The sequence below is a fragment of the Bubalus kerabau genome, chromosome 12 (assembly GCF_029407905.1).
Source record: "Bubalus kerabau isolate K-KA32 ecotype Philippines breed swamp buffalo chromosome 12, PCC_UOA_SB_1v2, whole genome shotgun sequence".
Classification (NCBI taxonomy): domain Eukaryota; kingdom Metazoa; phylum Chordata; class Mammalia; order Artiodactyla; family Bovidae; genus Bubalus; species Bubalus kerabau.
In genome coordinates, this window is record NC_073635.1 from 51,281,845 (window position 1) to 51,306,224 (window position 24,380).

General features: G+C 40.9%; 1 protein-coding gene across 12 annotated transcripts in view; it reads left to right on the plus strand.

The window, feature by feature from the left end:
- The window catches only part of LMO7 (LIM domain 7), a 220,969-nt gene that overhangs the window by 92,447 nt on the left and 104,142 nt on the right, over positions 1–24,380 (plus strand). For 6 of the 12 annotated variants that reach the window (XM_055542670.1, XM_055542676.1, XM_055542675.1 and 3 more), the window contains exon 1: positions 15,711–15,733. The exons of 2 other annotated variants lie outside the window; for them this stretch is intronic. The gene's annotated coding sequence lies outside the window, so the exon portion shown is untranslated. Of the gene's footprint in view, positions 1–15,710; positions 15,734–24,380 lie in introns of those variants that run through there. 4 more of the 12 variants (XM_055542673.1, XM_055542677.1, XM_055542671.1 and 1 more) reach the window with 1 other exon arrangement.

Below are 24,380 nucleotides of genomic sequence, written 5' to 3' on the forward strand. Positions count from 1 at the left end.
TTCCTCAAAAATAGTATATCAGAAGCCTTAGTTTTGGACACTTATAGAAGAAAGGTATAAAACTTGAGCCAGACTCTACATACTAGTAATTTTTGTGTTCAAAATACCTAACATAGTGACTAGTACATACAGCAGATCAACAATTCTTTTGAATGAGTGAATGAACAAGATTTCCATTGTGAGAAGTAATAGGCTCTAGAATTAGGTCTTTCTCAAAAATGATGTATGTGGCTGCAACAGGCATCAGTTGCATCGTGTGGGATCTTTGTTGCGTCATGTGGGGTCTTCTGTTAAGGTGCCTGGACACTCTAGTTGTGGTGCATGGGCTCCAGGGCTCACGGGCTCGGTAGTTGTGGCATGCAGGCTTAGTTGCTCCATGCACGTGGGAACTTTGTTCCCCGACCAGGTATCGAGCCCATGTCCCTTGCATTGCAAGGTGGCTTCTTAACCACTGGACCATCAAGGAAGTCCCCAGAATTAGGTCTTTGATGGAATAGTGTTATAGGTTGAATTGTGTCCTCCAAAGAAAGACACAATACAGGGATACTTCATTTTATTGTGCTTTGCTTTAGTGCACTTTGCAGATACTGCAGTTTGTTTTTTTTTTTTTAAACAAATTGAAGGCTTATGGCAACCCTCAATAGTACAAGTTTTATCAGCACCATTTTTTAATAGCATTTGCTCACCCCATGTTTCTAGGTCATGTTTGGGTAATTCTTTCAGTATTTCAAACTTTTTCATTATTATTATTATATTTGTTCTGGTGATCTGTGACCTGTGATCTCTGATGTTACTTCTATGACTCTGAAGGCTCAAATGATGGGTAGCATGCTTTAGCAATATGACATTTGTTAATTAAGGTATGTAGGCTGTTTTATTAGACATATTGCTATTGCACACTTAATAGACTACATAAACGTAACTTTTATATGCACTGGGAAACAAAACAATTCATGTGACCTGCTTTATTGTGGTGGTCTGGAACCTGACCCACAATATCTCTGTGGTATGTTTATATATTGAAGTCCTAAGCTGCAGTACCTCAGAATGTGACCTGATTTGAGAATAGAGTTGTCACGTGGAGTATGGGGACAGAGGTCATAGTGAAGCAGGGTGGGCATTACCCTAACCTAATATGACTGGCATCCTTATATGAAGATGACCTTATGTAGGCAGATACATACAGGAAGAAAGCCGTATGATAATTGAGGATTGGAGTGAAGGAGGAGCAGATATTGCCAGCAAACCATCAGAAGCTGCAAGAGGCAAAGGATTCTCCTACAGGTTTCATGGGATCATGTCTTTGTGAATACCTCGATTTTCCACTTCTATTCTCCAGAACCGGAGAAGGCAATGGCAACCCACTCAAGTACTCTTGCCTGGAAAATCCCATGGACGGAGGAGCCTGGTAGGCTGCAGTCCATGGGGTCACAAAGAGTCGGGCACGACTGAGCGACTTCCCTTTCACTTTTCACTTTTCATGCATTGGAGAAGGAAATGGCAACCCACTCCAGTGTTCCTGCCTGGAGAATCCTAGGGATGGGGGAACCTGGGGGGCTGCCGTCTATGGGGTTGCACAGAGTCAGACACAACTGAAGCAACTTAGTAGCAGCAGCAGCAGTCTCCAGAACTGTGAGACAGTAAATCTCTTTTTTTAAGTCACTCAGTTTGTGGTACTTTGTTATGACAGCCTTAGGAAACTAATACAGATAGATAAATGTTTTAGTCAATACTTGCTTTTTTAAACAAATTTTGAGATTTTTTTTTTTTAATTTGAAATTCAAAGGAAGTTGCCAGAAAAGCAGTACAGGAAAGTCCTCTGTGCCTTTCACCACGTTTACCCCATAGTGACATCTTGTATAAGTGGTATAATATTGAAACCGGGCATTCACACTGATGCATCCCAAGACTTGAATCAGATTCACCAGTTTTATATGTAGCTAATGCTTCTTTTAGTAACTAAGAGCAGAGATGCTTTCAAGCTAAGTGAGATGAAGAGTGTTTTAAGGATTTTCCAAAGGACTCTTACTAATCTAGTGCTCAGGCATAACCATGGCAGCTGCATTCCACGTGATTACTTTTTTCTGTCCCTTTTCTGACAGAAAATGGCATCCCTTAGTTGCATTTCCTAAGAGAAGAATCTGAATGGATCGGATTACCTATTGTTTTCTTTTCATTGGAGTAGAGTAGACTTACACTGTTGATTCGTTTCAGGTGTATAGTAAAGTGACTCAGTTATACTCTTTTCCCATTAGAGGTTATTACAGAATATTGAGTGGAGCTCCCTGTGCCATGCAGTGGGTCCTTATTCATTTTCTGATACATAGTAGTGTTGTATGTTTCTCCATCTCATAATTTATCCCATCCCTTCACATTTTGCCTTTGGTAAACTTAAGTTTTATTTTGAGATCTGTGAATCTACAATTCCCTTTTCTTCCCCTGCTACAGATATCTTGGGTTAGTGGCCGACCGGTAGATGAGTTCCTTGAGTGAGAGAGTAGTCTTGGCTAACTAGGCTGTGGTCAGGAGTATTCATTTCCTTTGGTTTTTTTCAGTTCAGGTGTATGGGTTGAGGTGATTTTTGTAAATGAGGTTTGTATAGGGTAGATACCATGTTAAGTCAAATACAGAAATAATTACACAATTTCTATGTAAGGGTTTGTTAAGCTGTGTGAGTATAGTGTTCAAGCCCCCGCTTTCCGTGACTTCTCTTTTACTCTCCTTTCTTCAGCTATGACTTTTATCCATTTCATGTCCACTGCCATGCGTATTTAGCTATGAAGCTGAGGCAGTGGATTTATTCATGGCAAATGGACCTGTGTGAAACACATGGAATGTCTCCTGAGTAATGACAACAGAGGGAGTTGTTAAGATGATTTAGAAATATACTGAATGCTTTGCTTAAAACAGTCATATGATTAGATGATGATTTTTTTTTCTTGAGGAAAGCAGTAATTATATTCTCATAGATCTTCTAGAGATATGGCTTTTCTTGCTTGACTGAGTTTTGTAAAGAAATACATTTCCCCCTATCATTTAAATTCCCTTTGTTCTTTACAAAGCCATGCTAAAAATTCTAACCCCAGAGTTTCACCCTTCCAAAAAGTTAGCTGGTGTTAAATGTGGGTGTGTTCAAATCATTGAAACTCAAAACAAAAACTTTGAGAGTTAAAAAACTCCACCTCAAAACAAAACCCTGAAAAACAGGCAAGATATTCTGATGGTGAAAAGAGCCATTGAACCAGAATAATATTTTACTATGGGTTGCATTAGTGTGCATGAAATACAATATGTGTAGAAAACATCAAGCAAGTTATTAACCATAAAACTTATAGTCATCTTGGACCCCTAATGATTTGTTAGTATTTTCTAAAGCAAGGTTTCTCAGCCTCAGCACTGTTGACATTTGGGGCTGGGCAGTTCTTTGTTGTAGGCATCTGTCCTGTGCATTGTAGAATGTTGAGCAGCATCACTATGCCCTCCACCCCCCAGTTATGACAATTAAAAATGACTCCTGACATTGCCAGTAACCCCTATAGAGTACATTTATCCTGGTTGAGAACCACTGAGCTAAAGAATCAAGAAAGTAAACTCTGCCCTTTTTACATGGACTAGTTTACTGGCTGACTATAGATTGAATTGATCTCATACTTGCCATTTCAGTTGAGGTTTCCCTTTGAAAGCAATGGTATCCTAGAAAATTTTACTATGAATCATTTTTTGTTTGTTTGAATGTTTCTGTCCATCAGTGGACTTAGTAGAGAAATGCTCAGTATATCTAGGCTTGCATGAAAAATATGGGCTCAGTTTGAACATCTTTGCTCTAAAGGGTTTTTCTTTCAGGTTCCTTGAAGAGTAGAAATGTGTAAGGTTGACTATAGAGGCTGGGGAAAATTGTCTCCTCATTTAGGAATGCCATAGAGTACAGCAAATGAGCACAGATGCCAGCTAGCTTAAGCTATTAGCTGTGTCATTTTCTCCTGCCTTCGTAATGGTTATTTTAAGAAATAAGACAAATCTATGGGTCTGTTCTTACCACCATTTATTGGAAGGTTATTAGTGGTCATTGTTCTTACACCTGTGTAACATTAGTTCTGATTCATTCATCTTCACTCACCTGAACCTGGGTGTCAGCAAAGTAGTACAGCCTAGTCTATGACAAAGTCACTATTGAAACATCTGTTATTCTCTTCCAGCTATAATATAAAATTCACCTGAGGAATCAGCTATAAAATTAAAACATTCTTATCCAGGTTTTTATCATATACTTTCCAAAAAACTACTCTCAAGCAATGACTACTATATTTATTCCATTGAAAATAATTTGTAGTAAAATAAGCCCAAGAATTGGGAGAGAGGAGGCTTGTGAGACTCTGAGTTTGTGAGCTCTTTCTACAAATAAGACCAAAATGTGAGACCTCAAGACAGTATTTTCAGGAGAAAAAAGCTTTCTTCTGTTTCTTTTCTTTTCCAAGTTGAAATAATGTAAAAAGTGCAAATATAATTACTATTTTCATTCAAGTGTGGTTCTTTTCTGGGTAAGAGGGAGGAATACATTTTGTATGGTTGAAGAGAAAGTACTCAAGGAATATTAGAATGTGGCTTGGATGAGTAGCCAGTATAAATATATGCGTTGCTTGAAAGACGGTTATTGAGGGTTGCTCTGTACTAGGTCAAACCCAATTTGCATCCCAGAGGGAATATCTTGGTAATAAGGACCATTGGTGAAAATATCTGGACATTGATATATGCAAAACACTGATAACAAGCTGTAGCATGGGAAGAGGGGAAGATCGTGTGAAAGGGAAAGTTTCTCAGTAGTGTCCAGCTCTTTTCGACCCCATGGACTGTAGCTTGCCAGTCTCCTCTGTCCTTGGAATTCTCCAGGCCAGAGTACTGGAGTGGGTCGCTATTCCTTTCTCCAGGGGATATTCCTTACCCAGGGATTGAACCCAGGTCTCCCGAGATGCAGGCAGATTCTTTACTGTCTGAGCCACCAGGGAAGCTGGTATAAAATAACCATTTCATGGTAACTTCAGTGGTGTCTATTTTCTGGTCTTGAATTTTATTGCTGATTTTGTAGATTTGTTGAAGGAGATCTTCCATCTAGTGAACTTGGGAAAGGCTTCCACCAAGCAAATTCTTTTTGATTCACTCATCCTTGGCAATTTGATTGTTTAGCCAATAAGAGCAGCATTCATGCTGAGCTAATTCTAATTGCTATGATCCCCATCTTTAAGTGGATAAGGGTAAACAAGAGGGTCCCCTCCTGTTTCCCTTACTCTTCCCTCCACTCTTAGTTTTTAAACAGTTGATAAATAACGAAGCTAGATGTTTCTATGAATTGCCGTTTCTTGCCTATTTCTGTATTGGAACAATTGCATATATGTTGGATCAGACCTTGGGGTTTTATTGAGTTAAAAGAGTTTTTACTTTCATTTCCTAATAGAGACAGTGAAGGTTAAACTATATCAATAAACTTGACTAAAACTGCTCAGTTGTAGTCTTATGATTAAATCTACTTTAAAAATTTGTTTTTATTTCAAAGGGAATTTGAACTGCTGTTCCAAGCTGTGTGATTATGTCTCAAACTACAATATTTAAACTGTTCTTATTTTACTAGCATGCCAGCCTCACTATTTTCTTTAAAAACAAAGCACCAATAACACAAAGTACTTTTTCTTACTTCTTAAGAAATACATGTACCATAGTGTTACCATTTTTTATTTTACTGTTACACTTGTGTAAGAAATCATAGCATAAATGTTAGCTATTTACTGAAAATAAGATCACTTTGTGCCTTTAAAATGATATTTTCTGTGGTTGTATTTTAATATAAGTATTTTTTTCTAATGTGTCTTTTACTGGAATTTCTCTGTATCACCACTGGTATTTTGAAATGGTTTATCCAATTATCAGGTCTGAGGAAACAGACTGATTGTATTGGATGTCTTCAAGGTAACAAATACTAGATATTAAATATCCAAATGCCTTGGGGTTTCCTGGGTGGCTCAAGCATCTCCTTGCAATGAAGGAGACCTGGGTTAGATCCCTGGATCAGGAAGATGCCCCAGAGAAGTATTCTTGCCTGTAGAATCCCATGGACAGAGGAGCCTGGTGAGCTACACAGCCCATGGGGTTGCAAAGACTCAGACACGACTGAGAGACTAACATTTTCACGTTTTTCACTTTTTATCCAGATGCTTTAATACCTCCTTGTAAATGGCATGTAATTAAGTCAGTGATGATTTTAAGTTAGTTATAAAGTATTTTTAGGAGATTTCCATAAGTTTCCTTGTCACCCTACTTCTCTCTAACTCCTAGTTGAAGATAAGCATCACCAAGAGTAGAAACAGTGTCAACACTGACGCTGGTTACAGTGCCCTTCATAGTGATGCAGCTCTATAAGTCAGGAAACTCCGGTTTTCTTTCTAGCCGCGATCTCTTCTTAGTCATGGCTTTGGCACAAGTGTAGGAACACTTCCCTCGAGTTCCAAAACTTTCTTGTTTTTAAATCTAAGATGAACATTTATGTGCCAACTTTCAGCCTTGAGGGCAACTTTTTTCAAAACATTAATGAATTAGAATTTCTAAAGCAACACTGTAATTAACTTGTAGAGTTAAAAAAAATTGATTCAGAGTAAGATTATGTCATACATGACAGTTTTATTCAGATACAAAACACTTCCAACATTTCTCTTTAGGCATTGTTTAAATATAGAAATTGGAAAGGGAAGAGCAAATGATGATGATAAGAACTGGAATCCAGGTGTAAGACTGGTATCAGGGCATTGGTTGCTTGATGGGGTTTAGGCCCATGACTATCCCTCCTTTCCTAAAATGCTTACTGAACACCTACTCTGTGCCAGGTACTGTTCTAGGAACTTGGGACACAGCTACAAATATTCCCTAGCAACATCATAGAAAAGATGACTAAAGGGATGGTTTGTGATTATTTAACAAGAAGGAAGATCATCACTAGAAGCCAGCCTTGTCCACCATAAACAAACACTCTAAAGCAACAGGTCACTGAACTGGTCCCATGGGAGGGGTCCAGGAGCCTCACTAGAGGTCATGCAATAGCCCATGATGGGTGTTGTTTGACTTTCACAGTTTCTGCTTGTTTTAAAAATTTAAACCAACATTTGCATACCTTCAGATTTTAGATAAAATCCTCAGTCTCTGGTTTTTCAATGAATCTGGTAACAGGAGGCTTGCATTTCCCCAAGGCAACCTTTATATGGGGTATCCTGTAGACAGGATAAGAGTCTCTGATTTCCTTATTCTCTTTTGCCATGTCCTTGACATTATGCCTATTTTAGTCATTTATATTTTGCTTATTCATATACCATCCTTTTACTTTCAGATATCTGTCTTAATTCCTGCAACGTGTCTGTTGTTGTGGCCTCGGTAGAGGTGATGGAAAAGCAGACAAGATAATATCTGTAGGCAAAATCTTAAATAGTTGAGGAAAAAATGCTCAATTTTAAGGACCAGAATGTAAATCCATGTAAACTTGGACAGAGGTTTCTGGCAGCTTGCCTGAGAGCTTATACTTGCCCTATTTTTATTTTTTTTTAAAAATGTGGGATGAAAACATGGGAAATTTATTTAGTCTAGTTTATAGATGTTGGAACAATAAGGCATAGATCATGTACTGGGTATCAAAATCTAAACCTAAAAACAATTCATACGGGTTTCAGTCTCCAAAAGGATGTTTTATCAGGAATACATTTCAACTATTTTAGTTGAAAAAAATCAATCATAAATCCAGTGATTTCATTTTATCTACAAATAGAATCATCCTTTTTATTCTTTTCTCCATGACACATCACTAATAGTGTCACATGATTTTCAATTCAGATTCTTTCTATCCACCTCATTTTTATTCTAAATTAGACTAGCCTCCTGATCTGTTAAAATTCACAGATCATCTTCCTGTGAACTGTGATGTCATTGTCAACTGGCTGTTGCCATTGTATTGGGTTGGCCAGAAAGTTTGTTCTGGTCTTTCTGTAAGATCATTTGGAAAAACCTGAATGAACTTCTTGGCCAACACAACGTGATCTCAGTTTTGTTCCTGTTGTTCAGTCACTAAGTCGTGTCTGACTCTTGCGGTGGACTCTACCTGCCAGACTCCTCTGTCCCTGGAGTTCTTTAGGCAAGAATACTGGAGTGGATTGCCATTTCCTCTTCCAGGGGATCTTCATTGAACTCCCATGATCTTGGTTAGCTGACAGTATACTATAGATGCCACAATACAAAGTAGCCATGGCCTGTAGCAAGAGAAATTGGATAATTTCTCTCTGTTCACCAATCACTTCCTCAGTGATAGAAACCATGCCAATCACATGTCTACTTCCTCACTCCATCCTCACAATCACTCTGTTATCTCATTTTACCAGATGACCGTTATTAATGACCTTTCAAGTGATGGCTTCTGGTCATAATTAACCACACTTGGAGTCTCGTTTTGAATTGCAGATGCTTCATGCTGAGAAGGGAGGACAGAGCACACAGGAATCTGTCTTTAAGGAGGCACGGTAGTTGTAGGCAGACCAGCTTCCAAAGTGTTCACAGTCTAGTCCATTGCATCTGTGAATACACTGCAAGACGAGGGGGGATTAGGGTGAAATTAGGGTTGCAGGAGAGGAGCTCGGATTAGCCGGGGGGTAGGGGACCCACTAGGGTCCTTTAAGTGGAATGTGGAGTGAGAAGCAGACGGTCGTGGAAGAGAGTCTTAGCCGCATGCTTCTGGTTTTGAAGATGGAGGAAGTGGGCTTCAGAAAGGAAAAAAAAATAATTTTCTTCCAGAGCTTATAGAAGGAACACAGCACTGCTGACACCTTGATTTTAGTCCAGTGAGATGGATTTTGAATTTCTAGCCTCTGCTATTGTTAAATCATAGACTTGTCTTGTTTTAAGCCATTAAATTATGGTAATTTGTCACAGCATTAGTGGGAACTTAATACAGTGGTTAAGAGCATGGACGTAAGTTGAACTGCTTGGTTTGAATCTCAACTCTACCACTTACCGAATGACCTAAGCAAGTCACATACCTCTTAAGCCTCAGTTTCACCATGTGTAAAATGGGAACAATAAGATGTTGTAAGCTTCTTTTCATGAGAAGTTGAGGTTATTGGGGAAATAAGCTATTAGTGAAGGGCCAGTTGGGATAATAAGAGAACTGAAAAATGTCATGTGAGAGACCAGAGATGTTGAGGAAACCAGGGATATTTAATAAGAAGATGTGAGTTGGGGGGACCATGTGGAGTGTATGAGGCAGGAGAGCTCAAGGGCTCTTGTGGGGAAAAAAGATAAAAAGATGAAATTTATATTACATTATGTAGGCAGAGTTAGGATCAATATTTTACAATTACAGCAAGGAAGTCTTTGGGCTTTTTTGACATAGAAATGACTAAAAGTGAGTCAGCCTAATAAAGCAGGGAGTCCCTGAGGCTGGAGAGACTTAAACAAGGGCTGATGATGCAGACACATCCCCTGTAAGAGAGGCCCTGAAGCGGTGAGGGCAGCTGCAGTGAAGGAACACCAGTTCTTCCCCAGCAACCTCTAAAGTGTTACTGTGTAGTTTTCCTCCATTAAATATGCTTTATTGATTTATAAAATCTGGGTTTTGGCATCATTATGACAGAGTTCTGTAAGCAATTACTTGTTTTGCTCGAAACATACAACATGGATAACTTACAGACAGAACTGTTTTCTTCTCTTCCCATTTTGTCCCTCTTCCCTCCACCTCTGCCAGCTACCGATCTGTCCTCTGACAAAACTTTTCTTTTTTTAAAATAAATCTGAATGTCTTTATTTTTTAATTGAAGGGTACTTGCTGTACAGAATTGTGTTGGTTTCTGCCAAACATAAGCATGAATCAGCCATAGGTACACATATGTCTCCTCCCTCTTGAGCCTCCCTCCCACCTTCCTCCCCATTCCCACCCCTCTAGGGTGTTACCGAGCCCTGGTTTGAGTTCGCTGAGTCATACAGCAAATTCCCCCTGGCTATCTCTTTTATATAAGGTAATATAAGTTTCCATGTTGTTCTTTCCATACATCCTAGCCTCTCCTTCCTCCCCTCCCAACCCATGTCCATAAGTCTGTTCTCTATGTCTGTGTCTCCACTGATGCCCTGCAAGTAATTTCATCAGTATCAACTTTCTAGATTCCATACATATGTGTTAGTATATGTTATTTGTTTTCCTCTTTCTGACTTTTCTTCATTCTGTATAATGGGCTTTAGGTTTATCCACCTCCCTAGAACTTGCCTGGAGAATCCCAGGGACGGGGGAGCCTGGTGGGCTGCCGTCTGTGGGGTCGCACAGAGTCGGACACGACTGAAGTGACGCAGCAGCAGAACTGACTCAACTGTGTTTCCTTTTATAACTGAGTAATATTCCACTGTATATACCTACCACAGCTTCCTTATCCATTCATCTGTTGCTGAACATCTAGCTTGCTTCCATGTTCTATTGTAAATAGTGCCGCAGTGAACATTGAGATACATGTGTCTTTTCCAATTTTGGTTTCCTCAGGGTACCAGCCTAGGAGTGGGATTTCTGGGTCACATGGTGGTTTTATTCCTAGACTTTTAAGGAATCTCCATACTCTCTTCCATAGTGGCTGTATCAATTTACAGTCCCATCAACAGTGCAAGAGGGTTCACTTTTCTCCACACCTTCTCCAGCATTTTTTGTTTGTAGACTTTTTGATTATGGCCTTTCTGACCATTGTGAGTTGATATCTCATTGTAGTTTTGATTTGCATTTTTCTAATAATGAGTGATGTTGAGCACCTTTTCATGTGTTTGTTATCCATCTGCATGTTTTCTTTGGAGAAACGCCTGTTAAGGTCTGTAGCAAAACAGCAAATTAGCCAAGATGGCGTGGTCAGGCTCTCTTGCCTCATGGTCTCTCACTCCTGCTCCCCGTTTTGTAAATAATTTTGTCAAGTTATGTAGCAGCTGGGATCACTTACAGCACTGCATATGTGTGTCACAAGGTACTTGCTTGGCTACCAGCTACTGTTGGTCTGTAAGCATATATAAGCTTCACCTGAAGGCCCTGGTGGGCTGCGTTGTGGTTAGGTTGTGTTATGGCCGCACTGAGGCTGCATGTGGCTGCGTTACGGCTGCGTCCGCTGGGTCAACCATGAGAGGAGAGAATACAGTGTGTCTGTGCTATGGCTGCTGCACCAGGCAGGAGAGAATAAATGTGTCTGCAGTTCCTACGACTCCTTGAGTTTTCTTCCAGCCTCTTACCTCTTGCCTTACCTACCCTAGGTTCTGCGAACAGTGGGCACAGTGTAAATAGCGAGACAGTTGGTGCTGTGAGCAGGATGAACAGTAATACAAGGTCTTTTTCTCACTTTTTAAGTTTTTTTTTTTTTTCCTGCTATTGACTTGTATGAGCTGCTGACAGAACTTCTTAAGCATCCATGTCAACATCTTTTTTTTTTTTTAATGTAGTAGGTAAGTCTTAGAATTACTTCATTTTTGATGTAAAATTTAGTTTGGATAATATGCAGGACTGTATTTTAATCCATGCTGCAGTTTGACAAAGCCTATTTTTGCTCCTGTGTAGTTAGTCATACCCTGAGTAGATTAAGCATTTCAATAAATAGTATTTTCCTGAAGCACTCAGCCCGCTATCCCTCTATTCCTCTAACCTGGTGCAGCCCTAACTTACCATCTCTTAGTTCTGTCTCTCTCAGTCTGGCTTTGCTCCTGTTCCTCCAAGCAGTGCTGGAGCAAAATCAATTCACCAGGCTGCTGACATAGTTATCGTAAATCATCTCCTGGGCCCTCAGTGTCCCTCGACAGTTCCTATTAAGCATTCCTGGTTGGGTCCTATTTTCACATGAGACAAAACTACTGCTCTTCTTGTCCTCAATTCCTTTCTTATCAGCAAATGACTGAGCCTTTTTCATTGTAGAGAGGTAAAGACCCAAGGAGAACTTAAAAGACCAGCTGCTTAATTTCTTTACGAATAAGTATGGAAGCTGGATCTCTGTGTATTTAGCTACATGTTAAAGACATAAATTGTAGGTGTGCTACTTCAGCGCTTACATTTATTAACAAAGCCATAAACTAGAGGATGAGTTTTCCATAACAATTTAAAAAAGCTCAGGCCAGCTGATCGAAATTTTGACTAAACTACTTTCTTAATGGAAACCATACTTAAAATGCAAATTTGGACATACTGTTGTCACTGTGCTTCTTGGGAGTTGCTTTAAAATAATTTTGATCATGATTAGGGTATCATAAAAATGAAAGTCAGGCACTTTGGTGGCGGTCTAATGGTGATCTCTATAATCACTAGGTGATTCATGTCCACACTAAGGAAAAACTCTGTTTTAGATAATATTTGGAAATTGCTTCCTTGTTATTTGCCAGAAAACTTGTCTACAAAGACTTTAATCACCTGGAGGAGTATCTTAGAATATGGAATCTGATTCAGAGCTGGGGTGGAGATACAGCATTTCTGCATTTCTGACAGGTTCCCAAGTGATGCCAAGGCTTATGGTTTGTGGACTTCATATTGAGTATCTACAGTCTAGGTCAGCTCTTCTTCAGTTTGTTGGTACCTCAGCATCACTTGACTTCAATGGTGCCTCAGACAGTAAAGTCTGCCTGCAATGTGGGAGACCTGGGTTCGATCCCTGGGTTGGGAAGATCCCCTGCAGAAGGAAATGGCAACCCACTCCAGTATTCTTGCCTGGAGAATCCCATGGACAGAGGAGCCTGTTGGGCTACGGTTCATAGGGTCGCAAAGAGTCAGACATGACTGTAGGCGACTTAGCACAGCATAACTTGAGGGATTACTTTCTGCCCGCCTCTCTGGTGATTCTGACGTGACTGATAGGAGACTTATTCTAAAGCATAGACTTTAGAATTAATAAATTTCAGTTTCCAGCAATGGTTACAACTTCTTATTGGCACATACCTGATAACATTCTGGCATTGTTAACAAGTGCCAGAAATTAACAAGCTGATTCTAAAATTCAGATGTAAATGCTAATACACCTTTAATTTTATTTTCATATTTTTATTGGAGTATAGTTGGATTACAGTATTGCATTAGTTTCAGGTGTACAGCAAAGTGAATCAGTTAATACATACACACGTATCCACATTTTTTAAGATTCTTTTCTCATATAGGCCATCGGAGAGCATTGGGTAGAGTTTGCAGAAGCACCTTCTACACCATGATTTATGGTGGTGAAATTCCCATAACATAAAATTCGTCATTTTAACGTGACCAATTCAGTGGCATTTAGTACATTCACAGTGTTGCACAACCACCAAAACTTTCCACTCCTTTCTTACTTTTTAACTGTTTTTTCTCCATTTCACCCTCCCTCCTCTCTACCCCCAGAAACCAATAATCTGCATTCTATCTCTGTTCTGTTTTGGCTCTATCAATTCTGGATACCTCGTATAAATGGACCGTGTGATCTTTGTGTGTCTAGCTTCTTTGGTTTATTTAGTGCAGTATTCTGGAGGTTCACCCACTCTATAGCATGTGTAAGTACTTTGTTTTTTTATGTCCGAATAATCCATTGTATGGATGTATCACAATTTGTTTATCCATCTATCTGTTACTTGACATTTTAGCTGTTTCCACCTTTTGACTGTTGTGACTAGTGCTGCTATCAGTGTGTATGTACATATACTGTACTTGTTTGAAAATCAGTTGTTGGGAAGATCTCCTGGAGAAGGAAATGGCAACCCACTCCGGTACTCTTGCCTGGAAAATCCCATGGACGGAGGAGCATTGTAGGCTACAGTCCATGGGGTCGCAAAGACTTGGACACGACTGAGCGACTCTACTTTCACTTTCACCTAGGGAGAAATTATCTTTTAATGGGGAGGACTGGGAGTGAGGAGTGGAGGTGTGGGATGAAGAGGAAAACAGTAAAATAGCAAAATATTGACTGATAAGAACTTGCTAAAATATGATTAATTCAACTCTGGGCTCCTGACATGATCCCCAGCTGCCATTATCTCGGATAAAAGAACATGGGAACCTCCTTAGACATGAGTATATGTTGCTGGATAAGTGCTTTTTGAAGGAAAATGAGATGAAAGGTTCTAAGGGGAAGTGTTACAAAGTCCTGTTTTAGAAAAGGACTTTGGATCTGCTGTTAGAACATTCATGTTGGCCTCATGTTACTTTCTCAAAACTCTCTTTTCAGGATTTATAATGGAGTTAGAGAGAAGTTTGATCTCCTTTGATTTGATCTGGTCTATAGACTCTACCGAAATGTCTAATTGTGTTCATGTTTAAGCCTGGAAAATGCTGGGAGGAAGTAGAATATGGTCCTACATTTGGGTCCAGGAGAAGAAGCGTGAGAACTGCTTTTCCAACTCATCTCCTTTCAGAAACAGCACGGGAGGGTCCTAAATTGGAGGGTTGGGAGATGGTAGCTTTGGGAGGAGTGATGGGAAACTTGGATCAAAGACAAGACTGTCTGCTGGCACTGAGAAGGGGAGATTTTGGATGATTCTTGCTCTATAGTAAATGGCTAATCTTCAGTTCAGTTCAGTTGCTCAATCGTGTCTGACTCTTTGCAACCCCATGGACTGAGGCATACCAGGCCTCCCTGTCCATCACCAAGTCCCAGAGTTTACTCAAACCCATTTCCATCAAGTCGGTGATGCCATCCAACCACCTCATCCTCTGTTGTCCTCTTCTGCTCCCACCTTAAATCTTTCCCAGCCTCAGAGTCTTTTCAAATGACTCCGTTCTTCTCATCAGGCTAAGCTTCAGTTTCACTTATTTACTCCTTAAACTTCTGGAGTTTATGTTGACTGCGGATCCTCCATTTGACAAAGTCTTTGGATAGTTTTCATTCTTGCCTTGTTAAAACTTTTCATAGCTCCATTTGACCATATGACTCTTTCATCTTGAAACTCTCTCTTCCTTTCTTTTTTTGGCTGCACCGTATATAGCATATGGGACCTTAGTTCCCTGGCCAAGGATTGAACCCATGGCCCCTGCAGTGGAAGCACAGAATTTTAACCACTGGATGGCTAGGGAAGTCCTTTCTTCCCTTCTTTTCCATGGTGCTGTTTACTTCTGCTTTTCCTCTGATTTTTCTGATTGCTTTTTTTTTCCTTTTTTAAACTGTTTTAAAAATATTGGTGTCTGACTGTGAAGCCTTCATTTGCTTTGCTTTTCCTAAGATGGCTCATTCATATCCTTAATTTCGGCTACTACTAATGTGTGTTTGATTTCCCCAAGCCATATTTTAAGCTCAAAACTTCCCATGACCTCCAAACCCAATTTACTATTAGCTGGGAATCTTGATATGGATATCTCAAACTCACCATCTTTAAAACAGTTTATCTCTCTACTCCAGATTGATGTCTAGTCTGTGTGCTTTATTGTACGAGTGTTGTAGCCAGCTTCTAAAATGGTTCTAATGATTCTCACCTGATAGTCCCTTATATCTGTAAATTGTGCCTAATTAACTAGGTCCTTCAGCTGAAATGATTTCCAGGTGGAGTGTTAAGGTGCTGCCTGGCTTTCTCTTCCTGATTATAGTAAAATGTGAGAGAGAAAGTGAGGGTAGAATGATAAACATGAGGGGCCACAGGAATTGCTGGTTTTGAGAATTATCTGGCTTTTTCTGTTATAAATCATGATTTTTTTTTTCAGAAAAAATTGAGAAATGAATTTCAGCAAAGATCAAATTCAGAACACTGGTGGGAAAATAAGGTAATCTAAAAGTGAAGCTGAGAGAGTGTGGCTGTTAAATCCTTTAAGACATTAGAAAGATCCTACGCGGAGCCTTGGAAATCTGTCCAGTCTAGCGGTAGGACTTCTAAGAAGCTTAAGGGGCGGTGTCCCTTACTCATCTCAGCAGACTAAGGTAGAAAAGGGCTTGTCTCGTAAGGATTTGTGGTTGTGTGCTTTTGACTAATGGAGTGAAGTCCAATAAGATTCACAGGAGACATGTAGTATTTTCAACGGAATTGTATTTGCAGGAACTTTACAAACTTAGAAAGGGACAAAGGCTTACAAAATACAGGGACGTTTGATCCCCCAAACTTCTACAGTCAGGGAGCAGACTGAGAAAGTTCCTATCTGCAAACATGAGCTACTTTCCAAGGAAAGGGAAAGATAATTTTTAAGGTGGAACGAAGTGTCCAGAGAGTGAAGCAAAAAATCATGAAGGAAGTATTCCATGGCTTTGAATTCTAAGGAAGGACTGCCAACTGCTTTGCAGGATTTCAGACTTTCTGTGGATCAGTGTGCCTTTCATTTTGGCACACATTGAACTAGAGAGTTTCCTGGTTACCCTACAGCTGTCCCACCACTGTGTGTTGGGTGTATGGGGCAGTGACTTTGTGGCTTTAGTTTCCTGGCATTCAAGTTGAGAGAACTGTATTCAAGGGCTGTTTTGAAGGAACTACACCTGAGGAGCCTCCTTCATACCTGGATCTGATTTGTATGATGAGATTCTGGACTCTGAGGTCACCTTATCAAAGGATGAGAATTTTTAGGTCCTTGAGAGCGAGTTGGTGTATTTGCATGTGAGAGGAACATGAATTTTGGGGCCAGAACGTGAGCTATGTTACCACAAGATGGTCTCTGGTAATTCTCACTACCTGCTATTGATGTCCTTGTATAGTCCTTCCTACCTTGAATAGGGCTGACCTAAGTAATCTAGACAGCATATTAAAAAGCAGAGATGTTACTTTGCCAACAAAGGTCCGTCTAGTCTAACCTATCGTTTTTCCAGTAGTCATGTATGGATGTGAGAGTTGGACCATAAAGAAAGCTGAGCACTGAAGAATTGATGCTCTTGAACTGTGGTGTTGGAAAAGACTCTTGAGAATCCCTTGGACTGCAAGGAGATCCAACCAGTCCATCCTAAAGGAAATCAGTCCTGAATACTCATTGGAAGGACTGATGCTGAAGCTGAAACTCCAATACTTTGGCCACCTGATGTGAAGAACTGACTCATTGGAAAAGATCCTGATGCTGGGAAAGATTGAAGGCAGGAAGAGATGGGGACGACAGAGGATAAGATGGTTGGATGGCGTCACCGACTTGATGGACATGAGTTTGAGCAAGCTCTAGGAGTTGGTGATGGACTGGGAAGCCTGGTGTGCTGCAGTCCATGGGTCACAAAGAGTCGGAAACGATTGAGCAACTGAATTAAACTGATGTAACCTGCTCTGGGGAGAAGGCAATGGCACCCCACTCCAGTACTCTTGCCTGGAAAATCCCATGGATGGAGGAGCCTGGTAGGCTGTAGCCCATGGGGTCACTAAGAGTCGGACATGACTGAGAGACTTCCCTTTCCCTTTCATGCATTGGAGAAGGAAATGGCAACCCACTCCAGTGTTCTTGCCTGGAGAATCCCAGGGACGGGGCAGCCTGGTGGGCTGCCATCTATGGGGCCGCACAGAGTCGGACACGACTGAAGCGACTTAGCAGTAACCTGCTCTGAGAAGGAAATGGCAGCCCACTCCAGTATTCTTGCCTGGGAAATCCCATGGATGGAGGAGCCTGGTGGACTACAGTCCACGGGGTCGCAAAGAGTTGGACACGACTGAGTGACTTCACTTTCACTTTCAACCTGCTCTGAAGTATAAGAAGTTCGGTCATGAAAACCTGCAGCTTCCATCTTGCTTTCTCTGGGATCACTCAGTCAAACAGCTCTGTGGAGCTTTCCATTTGGTTAAGAGCTGAGGCTTCCTGCCAACAGCAAGCCTTGATTTACCACCTTGTAAGTGGCTCCTTCAAGCCCCAGAAGGTCTTCAGTTGTAGCCCCAGCTGACCTTATCTTCAACCTGATGACAGACCTCCAAGCCAGAACCATGCAACTTAGTGTTAGTCGCTTAGTCATGTTGACTCTTTGTGATCCTGTGGACTGTAGCCCACCAGGCTCCTCTGTCCTTGCTGGGATTCTCTGGGCAAGAATACTGGAGTGGGTTGCCGTGCCCTCCTCCAGGGGATCTTTCCAAGCTGAGGATGGAACCCATGTCTCTTGTTTCTCCTGCATTGGCAGGTGGATTCTTTACCTTTTGAGCCATCAGGGAAGCAACTTAAGCCGCCCCCAAATTCCTGACCTTCAGAAACTATGTGAAATCATAAATATCTGTGGTTTTAAGCTGCTAAATTTAGGATAATCTGCTGTGAAGCAGTAGATAACCAATAGAGGTATTACAGTGGACGCACAGAAACCTAGGAGTCTTGGTAAATTGTTGTAGCTTCATCATCTTGCCTGCCTCAGGCTTCTCAGGTGGCTCAATGGGTTAGGAACCTGCCTGCGATGCAGGAGATATGGGTTCAATTCCTAGTTCAGGAAGATCCCCTGCAGGAGGGCAGAGCAACCCACTCCAGGACAGAGGAGCCTATTGGGCTACAGTCTATAGCTTGCAAAGAGTCAGACACAGCTGATGGGACTGAGTATGCCTCCTGCCTCAGTTGTTAGTGAGTACCATTCCTAATTCATTAATCTCTCATTTGCCCGGACTCCCTTCACCCGACATCTGTTTTGACTGCCCTTATAATTGATTCAAGACTAAGGGGGTGGAAAAGAGATTGAAGAGAATATGAAAATCTTCAGAAAAATAACCTTTTATGTTTATATACTGTCTGGTTTTATTCATGTCATAGAAAAATTTTAAACTAAGAGGAGCTATTGCAGATTTTCAGGGATCATTTATTTGTTTCTATTTTTGTGAAGCTACTTTGGGTCCTCATAAGGTGGGAATTGGAGAAGGCAATGGCACCCCACTCCAGTACTCTTGCCTGGAAAATCCCATGGATGGAGGAGCTTGGTAGGCTGCAGTCCATGGGGTCTCAAAGAGTCGGACATGACTGAGTGGCTTCATTTTCACTTTTCACTTTCATGCATTGGAGAAGGAAATGGCAACCCACTCCAGTATTCTTGCCTAGAGAATCCCAGGGATGGGGGAGCCTGGTGGGCTGCCGTCTATGGGGTTGCACAGAGTCGGACACGACTGAAGCGACTTAGGAGCAGCAGCAGCAGGGTAAGAATTGCAGTTATTTAGTTCAGGCTTTTGATTTGAGATTTTTATGCAAGTTAGACTGTGAGATATTTGCGTGCACGATTGGGCTAGGGGAGAGTTGGGCTTCCCTCCCCTTGCAGGAGAGGTTGGTAATGGGTTGGATGCATCAGTGGTTCAGTCGTGCCTGTTTTTGTGACCCCATGAACTGTGGCCCACCAGACTTCTCTGTCCATGAGGTTTACCAGGCAAGAATATTGGAGTGGGTTGCCGTGCTCTTCTCCAGGGGATCTTCCTAACCCAGGGATCGAACTTATCTCTTCTACATCTCCTGCAGTGGCAGGAAGATTTTTTACCACTGAGCCACCTGGGAAGCCCTTGGTGTAGTGGGTTACGGATCCACTCATTTCACAGATGAGGTGAATGGGGCCAGAAAGATTGACCAAGGTTTCTGAAAGCCACACAGTTGGTGAGTGGCAGAGCTAACTTGTTGTGCTGGCCACCAGTTGAATGAGATAAGATTCGTTTTAGGCTTGCCCTTTGTTTTTTTATTTTTTTTTTTTATTTTTTATTTTTTTTAAATTTTATTTTATTTTTAAACTTTACATAATTGTATTAGTTTTGCCAAATATCAAAATGAATCCGCCACAGGTATACATGTGTTCCCCATCCTGAACCCTCCTCCCTCCTCCCTCCCCATTCCATCCCTCTGGGTCGTCCCAGTGCACCAGCCCCAAGCATCCAGTATCGTGCATCGAACCTGGACTGGCAACTCGTTTCATACATGATATTTTACATGTTTCAATGCCATTCTCCTAAATCTTCCCACCCTCTCCCTCTCTCACAGAGTCCATAAGACTGTTCTATACATCAGTGTCTCTTTTGCTGTCTCGTACACAGGGTTATTGTTACCATCTTTCTAAATTCCATATATATGCGTTAGTATACTGTATTGGTGTTTTTCTTTCTGGCTTACTTCACTCTGTATAATAGGCTCCAGTTTCATCCACCTCATTAGAACTGATTCAAATGTATTCTTTTTAATGGCTGAGTAATACTCCATTGTGTATATGTACCACAGCTTTCTTATCCATTCATCTGCTGATGGACATCTAGGTTGCTTCCATGTCCTGGCTATTATAAACAGTGCTGCTATGAACACTGGGGTACACGTGTCTCTTTCCTTTCTGGTTTCCTCAGTGTGTATGCCCAGCAGTGGGATTGCTGGATCATAAGGCAGTTCTATTTCCAGTTTTTTAAGGAATCTCCACACTGTTCTCCATAGTGGCTGTACTAGTTTGCATTCCCACCAACAGTGCAAGAGGGTTCCCTTTTCTCCACACCCTCTCCAGCATTTATTACTTGTAGACTTTTGGATCGCAGCCATTCTGACTGGTGTGAAATGGTACCTCATAGTGGTTTTGATTTGCATTTCTCTGATAATGAGTGATGTTGAGCATCTTTTCATGTGTTTGTTAGCCATCTGTATGTCTTCTTTGGAGAAATGTCTGTTTAGTTCTTTGGCCCATTTTTTGATTGGGTCATTTATTTTTCTGGAGTTGAGCTGTAGGAGTTGCTTGTATATTTTCGAGATTAGTTGTTTGTCAGTTGCTTCATTTGCTATTATTTTCTCCCATTCTGAAGGCTGTCTTTTCACCTTGCTAATAGTTTCCTTTGATGTGCAGAAGCTTTTAAGGTTAATTAGGTCCCATTTGTTTATTTTTGCTTTTATTTCCAATATTCTGGGAGGTGGGTCATAGAGGATCCTGCTGTGATGTATGTCAGAGAGTGTTTTGCCTATGTTCTCCTCTAGGAGTTTTATAGTTTCTGGTCTTACGTTGAGATGTTTAATCCATTTTGAGTTTATTTTTGTGTATGGTGTTAGAAAGTGTTCTAGTTTCATTCTTTTACAAGTGGTTGACCAGATTTCCCAGCACCACTTGTTAAAGAGATTGTCTTTAATCCATTGTATATTCTTGCCTCCTTTGTCAAAGATAAGGTGTCCATATGTGCGTGGATTTATCTCTGGGCTTTCTATTTTGTTCCATTGATCTATATTTCTGTCTTTGTGCCAGTACCATACTGTCTTGATAACTGTGGCTTTGTAGTAGAGCCTGAAGTCAGGTAGGTTGATCCCTCCAGTTCCATTCTTCTTTCTCAAGATCGCTTTGGCTATTCGAGGTTTTTTTATTTCCATACAAATTGTGAAATTATTTGTTCTAGCTCTGTGAAGAATGCTGTTGGTAGCTTGATAGGGATTGCATTGAATCTATAGATTGCTTTGGGTAGTATACTCATTTTCACTATATTGATTCTTCCAATCCATGAACATGGTATATTTCTCCATCTGTTAGTGTCCTCTTTGATTTCTTTCACCAGTGTTTTATAGTTTTCTATATATAGGTCTTTAGTTTCTTTAGGTAGATATATTCCTAAGTATTTTATTCTTTCCGTTGCAATGGTGAATGGAATTGTTTCCTTAATTTCTCTTTCTGTTTTCTCATTATTAGTGTATAGGAATGCAAGGGATTCCTGTGTGTTGATTTTATATCCTGCAACTTTACTATAGTCATTGATTAGTTCTAGTAATTTTCTGGTGGAGTCTTTAGGGTTTTCTATGTAGAGGATCATGTCATTTGCAAACAGTGAGAGCTTTACTTCTTCTTTTCCAATTTGGATTCCTTTTATTTCTTTTTCTGCTCTGATTGCTGTGGCCAAAACTTCCAAAACGATGTTGAATAGTAATGGTGAAAGTGGGCACCCTTGTCTTGTTCCTGACTTTAGAGGAAATGCTTTCAATTTTTCACCATTGAGGATAATGTTTGCTGTGGGTTTGTCATATATAGCTTTTATTATGTTGAGGTATGTTCCTTCTATTCCTGCTTTCTGGAGAGTTTTGATCATAAATGGATGTTGAATTTTGTCAAAGGCTTTCTCTGCCTCTATTGAGATAATCATATGGTTTTTATTTTTCAATTTGTTAATGTGGTGTATTACATTGATTGATTTGCAGATATTGAAGAATCCTTGCATCCCTGGGATAAAGCCCACTTGGTCATGGTGTATGATCTTTTTGCCCTTTGTTTTAACCTGCATTTATCTTTACTAGTTTCAAGGGAAAATGATTCCACTAAATAATGACTAAATCCTTCTCTTTTAATATGTTGAGCTGGGTGTGGCTTCTTGATGTTTCAACAGACATGAAAATTTTATTTAATAATTTTGTCTCTCCCCTTAGGCAACTCTCTGCCTAGGTCCTTTGAAATTACAAAAACTAAATTACCAGCGGGCTCAAGTCCAGCAAGCACGATTCAGTTTACAATTCTGATCTTTGTACAACCTGTTCCTGCTGCATAGGCCATTTGAGACTTTGTTCATAAAAAAATTTTCTTTCAAAACTTGAGCATCACTGAACTGTTTAAAAGATTCTGCTTTTTAATGTAAAGGCTTTACTTAGAACTGGAGTATGATCAATTTATTGTCTGTTTTTTCTTTGTCTTCAACGAAATATAGTCCCTTTTGTTTTTAAGTGGTTTCTTTCTAAATACTTGGATTGGTTTTGAGGTGTGTGTGGCTTCATCTGTTTTTATCACTCTGTACATATTTGTCAACTGGATGAATGCTATTATGTTTTTATAAAATATGTGAAGAATTGTTTTGGCTGTCAGCTCAATGCATTTACTTCCAATTTAACTTTTTTTTTTTTATAACATTCAGAAGCAAATTGAATTTGTGGGAAGACTCCTAATGAATTATTTTTCCTTTTTGAAGTGAGATTTACTTCTGTAGGGGCTTCCCTGTGTGACTCAGATGGTAAAGAATCTGCCTGCAATGCAGGAGACCCGGGTTCAATCCCTGGGTCAGGATGCTCCCCTGGAGAAGGGAATGGCTACCCACTCCAGTATTCTTGTCTGGGGAATTCCAAGGATAGAGGATCCTGGCAGGCTACAGTTCATAAGGTCACAAAGAGTTGGACACGACTGAGCAACTAACACCCCTCCCCCCCCAAATCATTTGTTCTTTTCTGCTTCTCTGAGGATCAGTTTTAGAACCATTAATTTGAATTGTTTGGTAATTAGATTGTATAGGTTTTAAAAGTTATGTGAATGTAACATAATAATCACTTTTGCCCCCTTGGTCTGTTGCCGATACATTACTATTAACACCACCCCCCCCCCCCCCCCACCCCGCCCCGGCCAAAGTCAGATTGAATGCCTTCCATTGAGCTGTTCAACTTTTGAATTAAATTCCTTTAATCTTTGACCTCTTATTTAAAATGAATCATGGATTGCAGCCTTCAGCTAGGTCATTCACGCTGCCTTTTACTGATAATACACTAGAATAATTTCCTGCCATTACAAACAGGTTGTTTTTTTTTTAATATTGTCCCTGAGTTCCCTAACAGCACTGCTTTTCTCTGCCATACGTTTGTTCCCCTCTCCCTAAATCTCCTCACTCTTCAAGAATCCAAGCTATTGAACTTAGCATCTTCACTGTCCTCCATTTCCCTGTCTATGATTCCCCCTTCCTCTGCCATCCTGGCCTTCCTCCCCAACATGGGAAAGAGTAACTGCCTGTCTCCACGTGGCAGCTCCTCTTGGGAGCTGCTTCCCTTACAGTTCCCTCATAACCACCTGTCAGGGAGGGCAGCGAGGTCTTAGGAGGCCAATCTCTTGCTGCCTGAGAACCTAACAAATCCGAGGTGGAGGGTCACATGGCCGCAGCCCAACCCCATCAAGGGTTTTCTTTCTCTACGTAGAGTACAGACAGAAGCTCCAGCCAGTTCTGCTCTACCAGCGTGTGTCCCTGTTGTTAGTGTGGGTGTGGCCGTTGACGAGAATGAGAAGCCTGGGTCTGTGAATGGAGGATTTGAGTTTTGAAATTAGATAGGAGGGCCACCGAGATTTTCAGGTTACGGAGGTAACTCCTGAGGCAGGTGCAGGGCGTTGAGGAAGGACCACGCCTCGACCCTGCGGCTCGGCCAATGAACACTGGGCTTCTCCCGGGTCCTAGTGTGCGGTTTCCCTGTCTGTCAAGAGCCGGCTCAGCAACCAAACCCAGATTCCAGGTGTGGTATTCCACAGTCGTTCTGTAATTTGTAATCATAGAAACAGAATGTTCCTCCTCTCCCTTCCTCCCTGCCAACAGTTTCTGGGTGGGTGAATGTCAGTAGCTGGAGTTATTTTTAAAGAGGAGAGGTGAAGCTTGTCGTGCAAAGCTGGGAAGAGGGCGTTTGTTTGCAGAGCAGACCTGACATCAAAGTGTAGATTACTGCTCGGTGGCCAGGCGCTTGTCCTCTAACAGGTAATGTTTAACGTGCCAGTCACAAAGATCACAGGAACGGCATATGCCTGGCATCAGAGAACACTGCCGTTTATGCT